This window comes from Triticum aestivum, chromosome 1A (genome assembly GCF_018294505.1).
Source record: "Triticum aestivum cultivar Chinese Spring chromosome 1A, IWGSC CS RefSeq v2.1, whole genome shotgun sequence".
Taxonomy (NCBI): domain Eukaryota; kingdom Viridiplantae; phylum Streptophyta; class Magnoliopsida; order Poales; family Poaceae; genus Triticum; species Triticum aestivum.
Genome location: NC_057794.1, coordinates 528,885,466 through 528,899,439, shown reverse-complemented (window position 1 = coordinate 528,899,439; position 13,974 = coordinate 528,885,466).

Here is a 13,974-nt window from a genome sequence, read left to right as displayed (position 1 = left end):
TGGTCACAGTGCACAATCTAAGATGACTTGCTCACCTAGACGGAGGGAGTACTGATTATAATGAGTATAAGAACTACGTTTTATAATGAGTGTAAAAATATTGATTTGACATTGTGAATGTTGACACATTGTGGAATAGTTTTTGAAGTCTGCAAAAGTACTCAACTAGTGCTGTCGTTCTCCACAAAAAATGTGTTTACCAATGCATGCATGAACACTAGTTACTCTAACCCCCCTCTCTTCTTTAATTCTTTGCCACATCAGCATGTTTGCTATTCCCGTGTGCATGATACCAGCTAAGATACCACCATTATGGCCAGCCTTAATCATCGCATGCAATAATTTAGTGCACCTTGAAATATGAACATGTGTGGGGCGTGTTTGTTTTTAATGACTTGAGACTATACCTAGCCCGGCATGCAAGATGACTTATTATGCACCGTTCCCCATACCTGCAGGAAGCCCGTTCGTCTCCAAATCTTTTCCTCTCCATGTGTGGAAATAATATGCCTGCCAAACTCTCCTTCTCCCTCCGGCGGTCCCACCACTCCACCCCGTGTGAAAAAATCTGCATGCATGACTCTCCTCCCCCCACGCTCGTCCAATCCGTTGTGACCAGCAATATTTCCACCCCTTCGCTCCCCGTAATTTACTCCAACAAATATGCCCACGTAGCTGTTACTTAACTGCAGGTGCATTCGGTCACTGACATATGGGCCCAACAGGGGTCTGGCCCACATGTCAGTGATGCAACTAGACCTGCAGTTAAGTCAATGCAGCTCAGTCCATATCTTACGTAGGTGTGCCATTGCTCGCTATAAATACTGCGCCTCCCACGACATCGCTATCTCCTCCCCCTCACGTTCACGTTCATCGCTATCTCCTCCCCCTCCCTCTCATGTCGACCACCATGGCATCGCCCCTCCCAAGCCCTAGGAGCCCCTCGCTGCACCGTGCGGATGGTCACGCATCGCCGTTCCGTTCCTCGCCGCCACTAGTCGAGGAGGACGCGTCGGTGTTCCGCTCCTCGCCGCTACGCGATGCGTCACCGTTCCGTTCCTCGCCGCCACTAGTCGAGGAGGACGCGTCGGCATTCCGCTCCTCGCCGCAACGTGACGCGTCGCCATTCCGTTCCTCGCCGCCACTAGTCGAGGAGGACGTGTCGGTGTTCCGCTCCTCGCTGCGACGCGTCAAGGTGGACGCGTCGGCATTCCCAATCTCGCCAGCACGTGCGCCGGAGGACGCGTTGGCTCCCCGCTACGAGGAGAACGCCGCGCCGCCCGCCGAGCCCCCCAGCCTTGAGGAGCTTTGGAAAGAAATGGATGTCGTCTCGTGGGAGGCTTTGCCTCCAGCAGAGTGCGCCAAAATAGAGGTGGAGAAGAAGGCCGAGGAAGAGAAGCGCAACGCGGAACAAGCTGCCTGGGAGGCCTATGTCGCGTCCGAGAGAGTCAGGCAATTGGCTCTTTGGCAGAAGGCTCGTGCGAGGGCCGTGAGGGTGGCGGAGGACGCCCGTGCCGACGCCCTGAGTGCAGTCGGGCCCAAGCGCCTCATCTACGCTTGGCGGTACGTGGACCGGGTGCACGCTTCCAGCGAGGAGGAGTACCTGTTGGCGCCGGATCACCACACCGGTGAGATCACGCTCGCCCGCTGGCAAGCCGCCAATGAGCACCTCGCGAATTGCGAGGCTGGGGAAGAGGCGTTGTGTCGGCGCGCTGGGAAACGGACGCGCACCAGGGCACTCGTGGCGCGCCGCAAGCGCTCCTGCGAGCGCCGTGGCTTTTAGGAGGAGTATAATTTTTGTTTCGTAAGGCGATCTCATTAGTTTTGGGACGCAAATGATAAATCCCGAACGTTCAGGAATTTTTAGCGTCCTTAATTAAGTATGTAAAAGGGAAAGTTTGGAAACCTTGTGTATTCGTACGCATTTTGCAAGTACGTGCATATAGCACAAACTTTACTATATACTATCACACTACACGTCTCTCTCGATATATGCTTGCAGACTGTGCTACTCCCTCCGTCCAGGTCAATAAGTCATCTTCGGTTGTGCACCGTGACCAAGAAGGAGGGAAGACTTATACACCTAGACGGAGGGAGTACTACTATTACTTATGTACGTGCAAATGCACGTTTTAACATTACGATGCGGTTTTTGTAAAAGTGGAAAAACAACACTAGTCAAGCTTGTGAAACGATTCAATGCAAAACAAATGCAAAAATGCTCGTTTGATTGTTTACTTTTAGCTTCCTTCTCTGTGGTTATTTCTCTGTCGTACTTTGTACGGAGTATCTCACTGGTTGGAAAGGCATGCAAATTCCCAAACCGCTTCCTACACCCTGTATCGAATTTTTTGCCTAACAGGTTGTGCCGTGCAATTGGAATTCCAACTTGAGTACTACTACTAGTAGGAGTACCAGGGGCCAGTTCTTTTAGGCTTCTAGATTAGTAATCCCATAACTACTACCTCCGTCCTGGTTTATTGGTCCCCATTGTAATCTGTGTCAAATTTTTGGTCAAAATTTAGCACAAATTACAATGGTGAGGAAAAACCAGTTAAATCTTTGGTCAAAATTTAGCACAAATTACAATGGTGAGGAATAAACCAGGACGGAATAGTAGTTTAGAAGCCCAAATAAATGAGTGAGGCGCCTTATTGTTACTCTCCACTGTGACTAGTCTTGTGGGAAAAGCTGGGGAAGCCGCCAAAAGAACTGGCCCTAGGAGTAGTAGCTAGGGATCGAGTGTGCGAGATGAACCGGAGAAAGTAAATGCAGAGAGATGAAATGCAAAAAAGACGGAGGGATGTGATGGTTGCTTGTCCGTTTATTTTACCAGGCCACTTATTACTGGGAGTGGTTGGGTTTTGTGATATGACGGCTTTACTGCCGCGCCACGAGCGGGGTGAGAGGTGAGACTCCCGTGCAGCGCCGCCCTCTACACGTACTACTACTCCCTCCATCCATTTTTACAGGGCCTAACTTGTCAATCTTTCGTACCAAGGCATGTCCGCAAAAAGAGGAACTGATTTTGGGACTAGTATCTGGATCCCGTGTAATCTTGCATGCAGCCTCCTTTGAATGCCTAGCCGCTGGCCTCCCTTCCTTTAATCCCTCATATGCAAATTACTCTCCTCCCTTTTCTACATGCATGCCCAACCATAATTCCTCAAATCATGCATGCCTTGGCTGAAATATAGAGCTCGCTCCTCCTTTGAAAATATGGTGGTGCTATCCATGCATGCAAATCAATGCGACGGCCAGAGCATTTTCACGATGAAGGGACCACGCACGACTTGAAAGAGTAAATTTAGATGGAGATGCCTCGGTTAGTTCATTTGGATAGGTTTGTTCGGATATTATTTCATCTCTAGAGCTCACAAACATCCGGGTGAAATAGATAAAAAGTATCTTTTGCAAACAAAAGCGTTCAACTGTTCAACCTGCATCCAAAACTTGTGAAGAAATAACTCTTATTGTGCTTTGCAGGAAATGATCTTCAAGAATTAGTTTTTGAGTATCCATTGTTATACATGTTGGCTACAGATGACATGGCACTTTCTTATAGCCAACAGTTGGCTATACTATTTAAGTATTAACCATGCCCTTATACACCTAGACGGAGGGATTAAATCAGGATGACTTGGGAGGGGGCAGAGGATATGTAAGAAATGGTTCATCATAAGTCTTTCACCAGTACTGTAGTAAAAATTCATACATGGAAGATTCTAGACTAAATCATAAATGGATACACTTTTATTCATGCGCGATACTCCAATAGAGCAAGATCATGCATGGAAGTCTCCACATGCTTAGACAGCGGATTACATTGAGCGAAGACTAATGATCAACATTTAACTTGAAAATGCAGATGTCCAGGTGAACCTCCTTGGAGTCCCCGTGCACATTGTTGGAGTCCAAATAACACCATGGGCTTTCCATGTCGACGTCGGCGGGAAGGTCCCAGCTCGGCAGAGTCCAAGTATACTCGGCGTAGCCAGTGTCACCGCCCACGTACCTCCGTAGTAATAGTGAGCACGCACCTGTACATCAGCCTCGTGTTTGTGTCAGCGTCAGCGGCGTCGCCCCTGACACACACTACAGAGATGTGGCGGGGGCCTGCGCGGGCCTCGCCGATGGCCACGATCAAGAGGAAGACGCTGTCGTCCTCCTCCGAGACTAGCAGGCGGCGTTGATCCTCCAGCGACTCCGGCACGGTGAACGGGTAGCATGTCTCGTACTTGATGTTCTCCGCCAAGGGCCAGCAGTGATTGTCGCGCGCATCCGTGAGGTGATGCACCATGTCCGTCGGCGAGCCACGAAACGGCACCGGGCACTCATAGCAGTAGACGAAGGGCTCCTTGGAGGCATCGACCAGGCCGTCCATGAAACGGGAGTGGCTGTAGGGGACGTTCCGCCAGTTGAATATATGAGCAAGTTACTACGAGATTTACTACAAAATAAATCATGACGGCTATAAAAGAGATTAAACTAATCATGCGGACTAGCATAGTAGATGAATAGATCGAATCTAGGACACAGACTAGAAACATGAATTCTACCACGATTTCAAACAGGAAGGACAGAAACACATACGGTGCAACGGGAGCAGCACCATTGGCGTTGAGGTTGTCGCCCATGTCGTTGAGGAAGAGGTTGCCGAGGTCGGGGAAGAAGTCGTCGTCGGTGAAGTCGTCGCTGCTAGCAGTCGCGAGAGTGCGCTCCCCAAATTTCAACAGCGCCCGCCGAATGGAGCGCAGGAGGGAGTGGCTGTAGGGGACGTTGCGGCCGCCGAATGGAGCGCAAGAGTAGCCCACGAAGCAGTAGATGGTGCTCCTCCCTAGTCTCTATTCTTATCTCTATCTCTACTACTCTTCTTTGTTTTTTATAATATACTGGTTGTAGTTGTCAAATCGAATAGTACTGCGCCGTCCACTGCGCCGTCCACCGAAGAGTGAAATGCATTGATCGGGGAGTTGTTTATTTTGACAAAGGATGTGGGGGTCATCTCATGTGTAACGGGTATCGATAGGTTTCTTCGGATATTATTTCATCTCTAGAGCTCACAAACATCCGGGTGAAATAGATAAAAAGGTATCTTTTGCAAACAAAAGCGTTCAACTGTTCAACCTGCATCCAAAACTTGTGAAGAAATAACACTTATTGTGCTTTGCAAGAAATGATCTTTAAGAATTAGTTTTTGAGTATCGATTGTTATACATGTTGGCTACAGATGACATGGCACTTTCTTATAGTCAACAGTTGGCTATACTATTAAGTAATATTAACCATGCCCTTATACACCTAGACGGAGGGATTAAATCAGGATGACTTGCAAGCGGGCAGAGGAGATGTAAGAAATGGTTCATCGTAAGTCTTTCACCAGTACTGTAGTAAAAATTCATACATGGAAGATTCTAGACTAAACCATAAACGGATACACTTTTATTCATGCGCGATACTCCAATAGAGCAAGATCCTGCATGGAAGTCTCCACATGCTTAGACAGCGGATTACATTGAGCGAAGACTAATGATCAACATTTAACTTGATAATGCGTATGTCCAGGTGAACCTCCTTGGAGTCCCCGTGCACCGCGTGGGCGGGTAAAAGATGCCATGGGTTTTCCAAGTCCACATTGGCGGGATAGTCCCAGCTCCCCAGAGTCCAAGTCCATTCGATGAGGCCGGTGTCGCCGCCCACGCGACCCGGAGGGGTAGTAACACTGACCACGCACCCGTACATCGGCCTCGTGTCAGTGTCAGCGTCAGCGGCGTCGCCCCTGACGCACATTACAGAGACGGGGCGGCGGCCTGCGCGGGCCTCGCCGGTGCCCACGATCAAGAGGAAGACGCTGTCGTCCTCCTCCGAGACTAGCAGGCGGCGGTGATCCTCCAGCGACTCCGGCATGGTGAACGGGTAGCATGTCTCATACTTGATGTTCTCCGCCAAGGGCCAGCAGTGACCGCTGCACGCATCCGTGAGGTGATGCACCATGTCCGCCGGCGAGCCACAAAACGGCATCGGGCACTCATAGCAGTGGACGAAGGGCCTATTATCAGGTTTTTGGATTGTTGGAAATATGAGCAAATTACTATGATATTTAATCCGAATAAATAGGAAATAGATCATGACAGCATTGACAGAGATTAAACTAATCATGCGAACTAGCATAGCAGATGAACAGATCACATACTAGAAACATGAATTCTACCACGATCTCGAACAGGAAGGATAGAATCACATACGGTGCAGCGGGAGCAGCACCACCGGCATCGATGTTGTCGCCCATGTCGTCGAGGATGAGGTTGCCGAGGTCGGGGAAGAAGTCGTCGTTCGTGAAGTCATTGCTGCCAGCAGTCGCGCGAGTGCCCTCCCCAAAAACCTGATCGCCCCTCTCCCGTACAGGATCATGAGAGGCGGGGTTCCCGAGGCCTGCTGTCCCTTCTCCCGGTGCACACCAAAAGGAGGGATGGAGAAGACTTGCTTGGAGGCGCAATGATCTGGAACGGTGGTGAGAAACTATATAGTGCGGGTCGGGTAGGTCATGGGAGTATAGCTTTGTCCTTGGCTCGGCTCAATCCCGCAACCCGCGGCACGTCGTGACGAGGCGTGGCGTGGCGAGGCGAGCGAGGAGGAGAAGCGCGCGTGTAGGTCTCCTCTTCTCATGCTCATACAAGTGGTAGAAGAGCTCACCTTATAAAGGCCTACTAGCAAAATTCCAACATCGACCAGGTCGTCCATGAAACGGGAGTGGTTGTAGGGGACATTGCGCCAGTTGAATATATGAGCAAGTTACTACGAGATTTAATCCGAATAAGCACAAAATAAATCATGACGGCTATAACAGAGATGAAACTAATAATGTGGACTAGCATAGTAGTAGGATATAGAGTAGAAACATGAATTCTACCATGATTTCGAACAGGAAGGACAGAAACACATACTGTGCAACAGGAGCAGCACCATTGGCGTTGAGGTTGTCGCCCATTTCCAAACACCACGTAGACACGGTCTTTGAGCACGGTTCGTAGTCGTTCCACGCTCGGGCATTGAAGTTTGTAACTATTTTAGATTAGAATATACTACTCCTCCGGTGCTAGTAGTATAGTGAGTCCTACTCTACTACTCTACTCAAGCAAGTTAGGGCATAGCACTGTAGGGAGTACCAGTACTGTGATCACTCAAGCAAGTTGTCTGGCATCGACATGACCCTACGCTGCTGGTATGTGTCTCGTAAGTCAAACGGCATGCTGTAGTCATCATCACCTGTCCACTTCCCGCAGCACATATTCGCTTCTCCATCTTTGTCCGCACATAATCTCGTCCAATCTTCCATCCCCGCTAAGGCGCCTCCCCCCTCGTTCGAAAGAGTGGCTGGAATTCGCTCCCCATAGAGGTAATCAAGCTCATTGTTTCGCGTGTGGACAATCTCAGTACCATGCCGCTCGCCGCGTGCTCGTCGGGGCTGTACCGTTTACTCAAAGCCCTCAGGCCGGAGCTTTTTAAGCCAGCTCCTTGCTTGCTGATGCCGCCTGATCTTCAGAAACGGCGTGTCACGCAGCATAACGATCGTAGGGTGGCGAGCATCAACCCCCTTGACTGCGATCCGATCCCCGTCAGCCTCAACTACATTAACGGTATGTACTGGGTCGGCATGAACACGTCTTGGATGGTGCTCGTCGACGGTCGCGGCAGCTGGATGCTCGTGGAGGTCTACACCCGGCGATTGATCCCCCTTCCTTCGATTAACACTGCACTGCTTTGGCACCGCGGCCCAGAATACTCGGAATCTTACAGTAGCCAACATGATACCAAGTTTGATTTGCTCAAGGTTGTAATCTGCCAAGTGCCCACAAGATCTGCGAATTATAAAGACTTCAGGCTAATTGCGTTCTTCAACCGCGGTCTCGCCTATCTGACAGGTCACTGCGGTAAGTGGATAAATCTGCACGTCCATCGCAGGATCATACATCCTCCATGGTTCTCTGATGCCATTGAACACAAGGGCTTCATTTACGCTGTCGACTCCTTCTATGGCTGGACGTATTGCTGGCCTACTCCAGTCATCGCTACAAACGGCTGTTACAGCAGTATGTTACTTTCCTATGATATCATGATGGCTTGCTTATATTACTGTCAACATTTGCTGAAAAAATATTCATGCTCATAACATGCTGTTCTTAAGATTAACTAAACCAAGAGCCCTTTTTTATTTGACTCCAACTTGATATGATGTTGTAGGCCGCCTGGTGTCCCTACCCTTCCTAATCCCAGAACCTTTCAAAGAAAAGCGGCATGGCAGTTGCAGGTGGTTCCTGGCTCGATCAGACGACGGCGAAAGATTGATGATCGTTCGCACGTACCGGACGTGTTGTTTCGCGGAATACAATCACAGTCACTGCAAGGTCTTTGAGCAGGATCCCAGCTTCTCTGGGCCTTCAGGAATTTTTGACTGGAGGCTGGTAAGTAGCCTTGGTACACGCTCTCTGTTTGTCGGACTGAATTATCCGATTAACCAGGAGATAACCGACGGCAAGGATCATGATGGCAGTGCGGTTTCGTTCATCAGGCAAAACTGTGTGTACACAGCGTACCATGCGTCTCTGCATGCACCATACCCTGATATGTGCCGCCACGCTCTGCAGCCCAAAGTAGGAGAGAGGGTCGCAAGTATCAGACTTCGACCTGCTGGCTGGAGTTTCCCCCGTCAGGCACCCATCTGGTTCAAGCCGTCAGCCAATCTCCACAGCTTAATAAATAGTAACGTCTAACTGAGCCAGTTAGTTAGATGCGTACACTTGGTGTAGTAGGAACTTTATTTAGTTTGATGCATACACTTGTTCTTTTTTGGTAGCCCTTTTGTAATGATGGCTGATGTTTGGTTTGGAAGAGAGAGCTGCGTCTTCACTCTTCTGGCCTGCTTACTGCTTCTGTTGCACCCCCAGCCCTGGTTGCTGCTGCTGCTGTTTTCAATGTACAATCAGTAGTATATTTCCTCTGTTGGTTGAATAAATGTGTTGTTAGAACGACAAACACAATGTTTTGGAAGTCGTTGCATGGTTCGATCCTTTAGTGCCCCGTACCGTACGTAGCGCATACTATTTATCGTACGGAACACTTTTTTTTGAAACTCGGAACACATTTTCCACTTGTTGATAACATGCAGCCCACTGATGAAGGCCCAATAGAGAAGCCCATAATTAACTGGAAGGGAGGCTCTCACATGAATCCGGCCCAGGTACATGCTCATGGTCCCCTAAACATAAATAAATAAATAAATAAAGCTAAATGCTCATGCACCAGTTCTTTGGGAAAATAGCTACCCCAGTATTTCTTTTTGAAGAATACCCAAGCTAGGCCTATTTGTTTTCTCCGAATTACTGGGCTGCAAATCTTTCAAGGCGAGGAGGGATGCATTCCGGCCTGGCTTAAGAGTATGGTCAATGTCTGTTAAAAGTAATATCAAAAGGGGTTGAAAATTCCAAAAATATTATAGCAAATGGGATATAAGTTTCTTTTTTGTTTTTGTTCTTCACTGACATCTTATACGTATTTCATTGGATTTAACATGACATAGTACTAATTTATTTTTAAATTTGTCTTACTATGGCTATTAATTTTTGGATTAAGAATATTTCGTTCCCCAGCAAAAATTTGCAAATTTTTAAAAATTCCCACATATTTAGTTAATTTTTTGACCCTGGTACTGACCAGAAAATGGCCAGCAATTCTAAAAATGGAAAACAGGCTGCAATAAATTCCATATGAATTAGAAAATGAGTAAAAAATATAAAAATAATAGCAAATGGGCTATACACGCCACGAATTTCGAGGCTGACTTGTTTACGAAAGGCTTTGTCACTGAACACACGATTCTAGCAGCAGTTAGTGTTGGATGTCCATCCAACGGCCGACGTGCTTCTTTAATCTCTGATCTTCCTGCTCCAGCCGCCTAAACTAGCGCCAGTAGGACTGCCTGCTCCCTCCTCTTGTGGCCCACTATGATGCCGCACAGGCTTCCCCGACCCACCCTACTCCCTCCGCTGGCCTGGCCGCACGCAATCAATTGCCTCCTTATTACGCGAAAAAAAATGATTCCTCCCACTGACATCTGGGACGCACCGGTTGGGAGGCTAACCTATGGGCCTACTAAGTTAACGCGTACGCAGGGCTTGTCAACTTAGTCAACAAATGATTCTAGCAGCAGTAACCGTTGGATTTGAATCGAACGGTCCTGCTGCTTCTTCAATCGCTGCTCTTCTTGCACCAGCCGCCCAAACCAGTGCCGGGGAGACCACCTGCTCCTGCCTCCAGTGGCCGGCTGTGCTGCCGATGAGGCCTCATCGCCCCCTACTACTCCCACCGCTAGCCAGGCCCTGCAGCGATGGCAGCCTCACACCGCAGCCGAACCAGTGAACCCTCGTACTCCTCTCCGCGTGGGCATCCACTGCCACGTCTTCCCCAGCTCCGCGTCGTCCCCTTCCTAGGCCTCGCCGTCGTCCACCGCCTTGGTGCTCTCGATGCGGCGTGGTCAACGTGGTCAACGACATTCCATCGGAAGAGTACTGTATGTGGAGAGGCTGACAGCTGGGTCCATGGCCACAGCCCAGTTTTTTTGTGATTTGCCAAGTAAGTCGCTTTGTCAGGCCTGTTGGGCTACAAATCTTTCAAGACGAGGAGGAGAGCTTTCATTCGGCTGGCTGAGAAAATGGCCCATCAGTAATGAGAAATGGGTTGTACATTTTTAAAACACATCAAACCGGCAATTAGTTTCAAATATCTTTTTTTCATTTCGAGATTTGAAATTACACTAATTTTTATGCCTGGAGAATTTGTTGGATTTTATATTGATATACATTTAATTTTAAAATCAGTTTGAATATGAGTCGAAATTTCAGGATTAAAAACAGTTCGGACCGCACCGAAATATGCAAAAATTCGTATAATTTTTTAACCGTGACCACAATATGGGCTGTAATGCTAACAAAAAGAATATGGGCTCCAAAAAAACCGTAATAATTAGCAAATGGGTTGTAAAGTATTAGAAACAATGGCAGATGGGATGTATGCTGTTTTCCGACAGATTTGAGGCTTTCCTAAAAAAAGGTTGACGCACAAGCAGTGACTGTTGGATGGCCATCCAACGGCCGTCGTGCTTCTTCAATCTCTGATCTTCCTGCTCCAGACGCTCAAACAGGCCCCGACGGGACTGCCTGTTCTATAACGCCCTCGATGCGGCTATATCTCCCACGTGTCGAAGCACGACTTAGAGGCATAACCGCATTGAAAGCAATGTCGCAAGTGAGGTAATCTTCACACAGCCCATGTAATACATAGGGGAAAGAGCTACATAGTTGGCTTACAATCGCCACTTCACACAATACATAAATCAAGCATTACATCATTCAGATAAAATCAAGGTCCGACTACGGAACCAAAATAAAAGAAGACTACCCCAAATGCTACACAGATCCCCGATCGTCCCGACTGGGCTCCACTACTGATCAACTAGAATGAAACAATACAAAGGACAAGATCTTCATCGAGCTCCTCCTTGAGCTTGGTTGCGTCACCTGCTCGGTTCAACGGCACCTGCAAACTGGTTTTGGAAGTATCTGTGAGTCACGGGGACTCAGCAATCTCACACCCTCGCGATCAAGACTATTTAAGCTTATAGGTAGGGTAAAAGGTATGATGTGGAGCTGCAACAAGCGACTAGCATATATGGTGGCTAACATACACAAATGAGAGCGAGAAGAGAAGGCAAAAGCACGGTCGAACAACTATGATCAAGAAGTGATCCTAGAACAACCTACGTCAAGCATAACTCCAACACCGTGTTCACTTCCCGGACTCCGCCGGAAAGAGACCACCACGGTTACACACGCGGTTGATGTATTTTAATTAAGATCAACTTCAGGTTTTCTACAACCGGACATTAACAAATTCCCATCTGCCCATAACCACGGGCACGGCTTTTGAAAGTTCAAGACCCTATAGGGGTGTCCCAACTTAGCCCATCACAAGCTCTCACGGTCAACGAAGGATATTCCTTCTAGCGGGAAGACCCGATCAGACTCGGAATCCCGGTTACAAGACATTTCGACAATGGTAAAACAAGACCAGCAAAGCCACCCGAATGTGCCGACAAATCCTGATAGGAGCTGCACATATCTCGTTCTCAGGGCACACCGGATTGTCCAAACTTCCGGTAGGCCAGCCCAGAGTTGCCCCTGGTGGTCACCGGCGGCTGACAAGGTGGACCAACACTCAGAGGAGCACTGGCCCGGGGGGTTAAAATAATGATGACCCTCGAGAGCGCGACTCCCAAGGAAAAAGAAAAGGCTAGGTGGCGAATGGTAAAACCAAGGTTGGGCATTGCTGGAGGAGTTTTATTCAAGGCGAACTGTCAAGGGGTTCCCATTATAACCTAACCGCGTAAGGAACACAAAATCTGGGAACATAACACCGATATGACGGAAACTAGGCCGGCAAGAGTGGAACAAAACACCAGGCATAAGGCCGAGCCTTCCACCCTTTACCAAGTATATAGATGCATTAATTTAATAAGAGATATTGTGATATCCCAACAAGTAAACATATTCCAACAAGGAACAACATCTCCATGTTCCAACAAGGAACAAACTTCAATCTTCACCTGCAACTAACAACGCTATAAGAGGGGCTGAGCAAAGCGGTAACATAGCCAAACAACGGTTTGCTAGGACAAGGTGGGTTAGAGGCTTGGCTTAACAATATGGAAGGCATGATAAGCAAGTGGTAGGTATCGCAACATAGGCATAGCAAAAGAGCAAGCAACTAGCAAGCAAAGATAGAATTGATTTCGAGGGTATGGTCATCTTGCCTGAAATTCCGCAAGGAAGAAGAATGAGTCCCTGAAGAAGACAAACGGGCATAGACGAACGAATCCTCACAAACGCGATGTTATCGGAACCAACCCGAAGAAACAACACCGGAAAGAAAGCAAACAACATAGTAAACAACCACCACATAAGCATGGCAAGATGCACAACTGAGTATGATGCATGTCCGGTTTAAAGAAGCATGGCATGGCAAAGTGCGCAAACAACCCTACAAATTAAGTGGAGCTCAATATGCAACTCCATTGCATATTGACGAAACACCACAATCAAGTTATTTAGTTTGATCTCGTTTATGACCCACCAATATTAAATGTTTTTAGCATGGCAAGAGGTGAAGCAAAACAAAACTACCTATCTAGGCAAGTTTAAATGAGGCCGGAACAACAAACAACATGTCCGGAAACTCCTCATGTGCATATTTTAAGGTTTGGTATTGTTCTGCCCTAAACACAATTTTAGAGTTGTCAAACATGCAAAGTGATGCCACCAAGTTAAACTATGCATTTTTTCACCCCATTTACATATAAAGTTTATTAAATTAGGAGCTATGGTTAATTAGTTATGAATTAAATCATTTTAGCATGCTATTAAGCAAAACTTAAACAAACAGCAATTTAATCATTTTAAACATAGTTGAAAATTGCATATTATGAAACTAGATGAAAATCTAGTCAAATTACATATAGAGATCATTTTAATCCGGTGCACGGTTATTTAATTATGAGCAATGCAAGAAAAATGGCATTTCTGTAATATGCATGTTCAGGAAAATTTAGCAAAACGTCCAAGGGAAAAAAATGACCACGGGCTAAAACTGAACTGGCCCATCAGTTGGAAAAGGAAAAAAAGGAAGGGTCCCTGGGGTCAGCTCACCCATGGGCTTGGCCCGGTGGGTGGAGGAGGAAGCTGGGCCGCGGGGCTTGCGGCTCGGCCTGAAGCGCGCTTGTGGCCCGAGAACAGAGAAGGGCCGGCTCGGGGCGACGCGGTCAGCGGGCACGGGCGCTGCTCGTCCTCCTCTGCTCGATCGAAACAGAGGAGCGGCGCGGCGAGGGATGAAGGGCACAGGGAGGTGCGGCTCTGGCAGCTACGA